General features: G+C 36.4%; 1 pseudogene; it reads right to left on the bottom strand.

The window, feature by feature from the left end:
• Positions 1-919: 919 nt before the first annotated feature.
• LOC125690242 (U2 spliceosomal RNA) lies at positions 920-1,031 on the bottom strand (annotated as a pseudogene).
• Positions 1,032-8,811: the final 7,780 nt, after the last annotated feature.

Here is an 8,811-nt window from a genome sequence, read left to right as displayed (position 1 = left end):
TGTTTGACTTCTAAATGTTTCTACTGGCTTTTTGTGGATAGGTTTAATGCTATTATCCATACCCTCAACAGAATATTCAATAAAGTGTATCTTATAACACACTCTATTGAATAGTGTGTACTGACAGCTAGGGACTACTGCTCCAACCCTTCCACTGAAATGAACCAATTGAACCAATGTCATTTTTCTCCAACTGAAGCCTTTCCACCTCATTTTTATCTCAGTGACAGCTCTACTCCAGTAACCACCATTTGCACTGACAACAATCTCATTCCACCACATGCTCCACTAGTCAACAATAGCCACTTTTATTAATATAAAGTAGTTTCTGGGAATTTTGTTCACAATTTCACAAAAAAATGTAGCTGTATCAGATGAAATGTACCTTCCTCCAAATTGCTTCAAACTTGTCATCTTCTTTTCAGTTGTAAGTTAAGGATCTGAAAATTAGAGCCACAGACTCTCTTCAAAATGTATTTATTTATGGATGTGTGTATTTGAGGACAGTGCTGTGTTCTGCATTTCTTTTTATTTTACTGTTTTTAGTTAAATTCTTGCAAACCATGGATACAATCCTATTCAATTCCTTTCCATCTCATAATCCAGCTGAAAGCTAGGCAAAACATTCCTACAGCAGAAAGCCAATGTAGATGTTAACAGAAAGGGAAACAGCATGAGAGGATGCAGAACTTCAGGGGAAATGTAGTGGATCACTGAGAGACCTCACTCCCTGCACTGGGGAAATTTACTGGAATGGATGCAGCCTGACTGAACATTAATATCATAGCCATCCATTAGGGACACATGCTAATTATCTGGGTCATCCCAACCCTCGAACATTTAATCTCTTGTCCACTAAAGAAATACATGCTTACATTCCAGATTCGAATTCCAAGTATAATAGTTAAAGGGAAGACACAGGAGGTCTTTTCAAAATCTTTAAGGTAGAAATACATAAATATGCTGATATAGAATCAAACTGATAAGAACAGATATTACACATGATCTTAGCCAAAAGGCCGAGAAATGTTATCATACAAGTATAGTAAGGGCAAAACACAAGACTTGTGTTATATGAGCAGCTATGGAGGCAAAGAGCAGTGAATCATGAAGAAACATCCTAAAGGCAGAAAAATGTTTGGTGCCACTGTTTACAGTTAATATTATCTTCTATGAGTTTGTACAGATAGAGAAATGCTATGAAAATTAAATAGAGAGCTTCTGCTTCTTCACATTTTGGCATTTCACATTCTTTCTGCTGAATGCATTAAGGAATCTGCCCAAAGGCCTGTGTGCTGGCTGAAGCACAAAAACCACCTTGGAAAATTTCAGAGGTTTATGAAAAAAAAAACAGGTTATGTAACATAAAGCACATCTATGATCATCCTTTTCCCTTCTGAGATTGCTGAACTATTGCCTTACTACCAGACTCTCCTAGGATCAGTGTACCTCTCCTCTGGTCCAAGTAGTCACAGAAAGTAGGAAACAGGAAGATTAAACAGAAAGAGAAGATTAGAAGAGAAAGGACTAACTGTCAGATCAACTGGAACACAACTGTTTAAGGCTTCAGTATTTCCATCCTTATACGTATTGTTTCCTTCTCGCAGATTTGTTTCATCCGTTTCTTCATTGTCTCAGTTATCCCAGCTTTTCCCTCCCTCTCCCTTGCTCTTTACCTGCCATTTTTCCTTTGTATTGTCCCTCCCACTTCCTTGTCCTCTTTTAAAGACCAGAAGTATGTGCAATGTAGACATGTTTTTTTCTCTGTCTCTTTTGGTCATACAGCTATGCACAGACAGAAAAATCTATACAGTTCAGAAGGCAAATCAAAGACACTTATTACTCCTGCATTTGGAGCAGAGTATGGTGGTGCTTGTGATTATTTCCATAGCTTACCAGAGTTTGGGACCTGAGAGCTCTACTCTCTGTGCAAACATGTAAATGATCCACTGCACCAGAGCAGTGAAGTTGTTCAGTTGCTTCCTTATCCCAGACTCGTAGGTATTTTAGGCTATTGAAGGCCAGTAGGAATGTAAGACCAGACCTAGAAATAGATCTGATATGCTGCAAGAAGGTAATGTAACCATGTACAGGTGTAATGTCCTTGTAGTAGCCATTCAGAAGGATACTCAGGGCTCTGTACTGGTAGTGCATCAAGCCTAGAAAAGAGAGAATTTTTTTCAGTTATATTGCATTGCTATTTTCTAAATGGCCCTCTCATTGCCTGACTGGATAGATGGACTCTTTTCGCTAACCTGAGATAGAAGAAAGTATCACTAAATCTACTAGAGGAGTGTTTAGCATTATGAAAGAAGTCTGAATTATGAACCAATTTATGAGGTGCCCACCTCGCTGATGGTGATGGGGAATCCCATCATTCCCTGTTAGACAGGTTCCTGGAAGGACTCATATTCCTTTTCTGCTCTTAGCTGTCACATCTCAGATGAAAAATGGAAAAACAAGAAATATGTAAATAATCAATTACACATGGCTGTTATATGAGGAAGTAACTTCATTAACACCGGGCACTATGTGAATGTGTCTTGTGATTTTTTTGATCAGTGATTTTTCCCTCTGGTATGTAACACTACTAAACTAATATGAAAGGATACTAGCAGATCAGAAAAGAACAATTTGTCTTGGGTACTGACAAAAGTGACAGTGTCACTGGACATAACACTGAGGTTTTAAAAAAATCTTAGCAACATGCCAGAGCAACGGGATGAATAAATGAGACATGACTCTTGAATCATACAAAATGAATAACAAACCAGTATTTTTGCTTTTGTAATACTTGAATCTCTGTTTTGAAGCAAATTTAGATGACAATCAGGTTACAAGGATGCTGATATTGTTTATAATGTAGTGTCACCTCAAAAAGTCTTCAAAAGGTCACTCAAAATATTACATATTCAGAGATAAAATTTTCCACATACTTTTAATTTAAGCTCTTTGTGTACACATATCATAATACAGACTAAAGCTACATTCTGAAATATATTTCTTCTGCACAATCCAGTCCTGGTCAATGATTGAAAAGCCATTACAATGCACTTTTTATCTTAGTTCTTCAAGTTTATGTCTCTCATGATTTTGGGCTGAGATGGAGTTGATTTTCTTTGCAAAGGCTTTTAAGGTGTTTTTTATTTTGCATTTTTCATGAAAACATTGGTGATATCACACTGATGTTTCAATTGTTGTATAGCAGTACTTATACGGAAGTGTATAATGGCGTTTCAGCTCCTTTTGCTGCCTTGCCAGCAAGAATATGGAGTGGCAGAAAGTGCTGTAAGGGCACTCAGTGAGGACAGCTGACCCAGAGTGACTCAAAGGGATGTTCTGTAGCATATGATATTGTGGTCAGCAATAAAAGTTGGGGGAAATATGGAGGAAGGGGGGACATTCAGAGTGATGGCATTTGTCTTTCCAAAAAAACATTGCATATGTTGAGCCCCACTTTCCTGGAAGTGGCTGAGCATCTTCCTGCCAATGGGAAACAGTGGGTTAATTCCTTGTGTTGCTTTGCTTGCTCACACAGCTTTTGTTTTATTTAGCAAATTTTTATCTCAACACATAAGTTCTTGCACTCTAACTCAGTGAAAAATACAAACAGTGTGCCTTAAACACATTTCTCTTTGGGATTCAGGCAGATTATTCTGATCTGTAATGCTGTAACACTTCCCTCTAGTCAGCACTCACAGTACCAGGCCCTTCTTTCTCTCTATACAAGGCAAAATCTATTTCTCACTTTCCAAGATCCTAACTTTAAGGATTTAGACATATAATAAGTCATCCCTCTTGAAGAAAAAGCATGAGAATCTAGGTGAATTATGGAGAATCACAGAGATATTATAAGGCCTCAAACATGGAGGATCCAATCTGCGATTTGTCTGGGAGTGAGGATAAGTGAATGGGACTGTTCCATTCCGAGTCCTTCAAAAGCCTGCTCCGTGCTTCATTGTCCTCCCAGGGAATTAGGCCACTTGCTATTGAAAAGCATTTTGATAAATTCCTGAAGTATCTGCAGGATCATATGTGGGTATTTACTAGGGAAAGATGCAAAGTGGAGCAATTCAAAGTGGTGAAATTCTTCCACATCTTGTATAAATAAGAGAAATAAATTCAAGTCACTTTATAGAAGGATCTTCTACTCCAGCACCTAAAGATTTCTGCTTGTGTGCTTCAACCTAGCTGTAGATGTTCCTGTTCATTACGGGGTGGTTAGACTAGCTGACTTTTAAAGGTCCCTTCCAACTCAACCAATTCTATGATACTATAATTCAACACATTCCCAGTATGAAAGGTCAGAAAAATCTGTTGGATTGAGTCAACATTATAACATGAAAAAGAATTGCAAATGCATTTAAACATTTCCAGGCCACTTTATTGGTCTGGTGATGAGAACAAGTGAGATACAGACCGTGTGCAAACACACTTTAATGTGTATTGTGTATGTAAGACTTTAATGTAATTAGCTACATTAATCTCAGAATTATGTGTACGTATGTATTATATGTATTTTATTTTTTGTATTTGCAAACCTCATTGACTTTTTGCAAGCACTGTGCCCCATAATATTTAAGATACTCTTGCGTAGGACAAAACAGAATTAATAAAATCAAATCAAAGTATTTATATGGGAGAAGGAAGTCTGCAGCAAATATCAGTATTTTTCCTTTTAAAATACCTACTGCATCTAGACAGAGTAAGCTAGCTAGTGATCAGCATTGCAGGAACTAGTATTTTGACAACACTGTGTCATCCTGCCTAAAAAAAAATACTATTAATACTATAAGCATCCCCTTAGTGATGCTCTTTCAAAAATGGATTAAATAGTCAATCAAGTTCAATGGTTTTCTTTGTTATGGAATTGTATACGGCATATCTGCCAAAAGTCATTGCTACACATTCAAAAGCATGTTATTACTTCCCTGTTAGGTCTTGAGGACAGACTAGTGTTCAGCTGGTTTTATCTAGTCCATCTTTCTATTTATATTATATTAGTATCTAGAACTCCTATCGCAGTTAGTTTTTATCATCTGAAAACATGGAATGAAAGCAATTGGAATTCTTTTTGTACTCATTATTTTTAAAGTTTTCATGTTGATTTTTGTTAGGCAAGAATGGTTTGAATAAATTCAGGACTACATCTTCGCCTGGTTGAAACAAGTGTCTAAAATTGACTAAAAATGTTTTGATGGCACAACAGTGCAGCTTAATCGTAAATGTACGTGAACAAAGTCCTTACTTTGCTTTATCATTAGCAGAGTCATCATTTGTTGAAAATCTAGATCCAAAAGCATATTGCACAAGCTTCCTGAAATTGCAGTCATCACTTCAGAAAGCGATATCCTACAGCTTGGCCATTCTACATATTGCTATTCAGGACAGCGATGTTATAAATAGCCTTTTTACCTGCTCTAAAATCGTTTGCAACAAAGTTTATTTGGTGAGAAGTTAGCAGCATTTTACTATTCCCTTCCATACTATACAGTCATTTTCATGATCATATTCAGAACATATAACATGGTAACCATTTTATCAAGACACCCGCAAGCAAGTCCAATCTTTATATCTGTACATCTTGAGGAGGAGGGGATTTTTATTAAGATGGTTGAGTGGGAAATACTTTTTTGATTCTTAAGGAGGTGTATGATATCAATTTGATGTGAAGGGATTTAATATAAATAAAATGTCAGGAACAACTGCAATTTAGGTGCCTAAATTCCATACTGGTATACTGGTCCACCACCAAGGATTCTCCATCTCCACTCTGTTCTATACCTGTAAATGCATTTGCAATTTGTGCTCGTATTAAAACATCTTATGTGCCTACATTTTATCACTAGACGTAGACATAAAAAAAGTTACCTGATACTGCAACTGTTCTTTTGACAAAACCTCTTAACAAATCAGAAAAGAATTTCCCATTTTAAGCATTAAAAAGTTCCAAATCATTATTTTCACAGATAAAATATCATGAAATAATGGCTAATATAAACTGAAATGCCTATACTTCAAAAATGTTTTAACAACCTTTTTCTTGTTAAACTTTTATTTTATTCTTAAAATGAGAAATTATTCCAAACCAAGAAACATGTCACATTTTGAAAATGCAAACATGAATATTTGGCAATTTTGAAGGGGAAAAGAAAACAACTATAAACTCTCCAAACCCAACTTTCTTCATTGATTTCAAGTAACAAGTATCCACTGCTACTTTCTAATTGTTCTGTTTCTCCACCATGGCTTTGTCTCAAGTTTTGCCTTGAAAGCTACTTACACATGCTGCTTATGAAGGACAATGCTGGATGTACGCACTCTTCATTCAAGCATGGGAGCTGAGAAAGGTGTAGGGGTTCACAGTGCAATAATCCACAGGCTACTGGGACCTGAACTTATTAAAACTTGCTTACAAATGTGTACTCGATCTTCAGGTCAATGAGCCAAGTTCCATCAGAAGTCATCAAATCAAACACATACTGCTGTTCTGGAAACCCTGGGAGCAGCAGTGCAATGCCATCCCACCAAATAACTGCAAAGCAATCACCTTTGTGCCCCTTTCTTCATATTAAAAACGTGCATCCCCAAAATTCTGATTGTAGTCATCAGAAATAATTTTGTCAAGCTTACTATTTCTAAACATGTGCCTGCTCCGTAGAGATGGAGTAAACAGTTTCTTGTCACTGAATTGATTTACATTTACTCTTCAAAACTGTGAGGAATAAATCTGACAAAGCTATTTGATCCTTGCATGAAAATGGACTTCAAAGCTGAATGTGTATTTCTGTTCATTTTACAGCTACAGATTTCCAGCAGAAAGTGATTATGCCTCTGATTACCGATGCCCATTGTAATAGCAGTTTCATCTAATGCTTTTTTAGAATTTAATCATTGTCTTTTGTTGACCAGTACAACAGTACAGAGAGCTCTACAGTATTCATAAGAGGCTAGCGTAATTGAAAAAACAGACCAAATCTACTGGATTTTTGTAATGCAGTAAAACGTGAATAGGAGAATAAAGATGTCCTCAATGTCTGGATGCGTATTGTTACTTTGAAGCTGCTCGTGGTGACTGCCACCATAGGATCAGAGGAGAAGCTAACACCCACTACTTTAAATAATTATTGGATTCATTTTCCTCATTATTTCTCATTCATTCTATTTTGAGCACCACCCCACTTGATGTTATAATTAGTTATCTGAAAAACCTTTTGCAGAATAAATGATTCTGGCTATGTAGTATCAGAGATATGACAACTATGTGTGTTAGGCAGAAGAAACAATTTAGTCTTCAAAATTTAAAGCAGGGATGAAGATGCCAAAAAAAAAAAAAAAAAAAAAAAAAAAAAAGTCCAGGTACATCAGCATGTGACTTTGTACATCAAATCATTTAAGTCCACATGTTGATGGATTCTTTTAGACGATATAGATAGCCCGCATATGCATACCAAGTCTCGAACATACAGATGCAAATTCATCACCAAAATATTGAAGGATAACAGTGATATTTGCTGTATTTATATTAAAAAGAATCTTAACGATTTTTTTGCCTGATTTCATACAAACATGATTCAAATAATAGGGATTTTTTTTTCTTTTAGCAGAAGGGCTTCCTTAAAGACTTCTTGCTTTCCCTCCTTCACAGAATGAGAAGAAACTGAAGATTGCCCATTGCATTCAGTGACAGTGCTCCAAGACTAAATGATAAACTTGAAAGGTTTTTTGAGGACTTACTACTGTCTATTGATGTAAAATTGTAATGACCATGGATTTAATGACAAGATGATGTGGTAGCATGACACAGCTTTTGCTTTTCTCGCTCTCTTGATGTCTACTCACTTGTGCAAAATGGGTCTGCATCCATCTTCTTTCCAAAAACTACATGATAATTTTAAGAAGTGGTGTGACCAACCACAAAATAAAGACTGATGGAGAATATGGGCCAGATTATCCATTGCCAACTGACAGCAGGGTACCACTTCTGTTTTAGCATTTTGATTTATATTATCAATTTTTTTTCCAAATAGAATATCCTTCTAACCTGTCCTAGCAAATAAAAAAATAAAACTAAGCCCTTCCCATTGCCTAGTATTTTAATTACTCATATGGTATAAAGTCAATACTAGTGTTCATGTCACATTCAATTATCTCCCTCCTATGTCCCCCCCCATTTGCTTTTCCATGTGTTGGTTCATCACACAATGCTAATTAGGTCACTTCAAATGGACCATAATTGACAATGGCACTTTTGCAGGTTTTTATTTTCACACAGAAAATCTGAGAATAAATTAATGACCAGCAATTTTGACAATTACGGTCAATTAAATTTGTCAAGATCACAATTGACAAAATTAATCTATATTTAATATTGAAAACTTGACATTAAGAATGCAGCCTTAGAAAGGAAGTCCAAAACAACCAGATTTAAGTGACAAATACGTAACAATGCATCATTTTTTCCAATCTCATATTTACATGTTAATATATTTTAGGTCTAATACTCCAGGAGTAGACAGTTACCAAGAAAATGTTACTGCAGCTCAAGTATACAAATTAGAGAAAAAAATTCTGGAGGGGGCTCAAGGGTGACCTTATTACTGTCTACAAGGGAGGCTGTAGTGAGGTGGGGGAAGGCCTCTTCTCTCATGTAACTAGCAATAGGACTAGAGGAAATGGCCTCTAGTTGCACCAGGGGAGATTCAACTTGGACATTTGGAAATACTACTCCCTGAGCAGCCCAATCCAGTGCCTAACCACTCTCTTGAAGAAGGTGGTGGATTCATAGCCCCTGGAGCTGTTCAAGAACCA

The sequence above is a fragment of the Lagopus muta genome, chromosome 2, assembly GCF_023343835.1.
Source record: "Lagopus muta isolate bLagMut1 chromosome 2, bLagMut1 primary, whole genome shotgun sequence".
Lineage (NCBI taxonomy): Eukaryota > Metazoa > Chordata > Aves > Galliformes > Phasianidae > Lagopus > Lagopus muta.
This window is presented reverse-complemented; position numbering and strand designations above follow the sequence as displayed.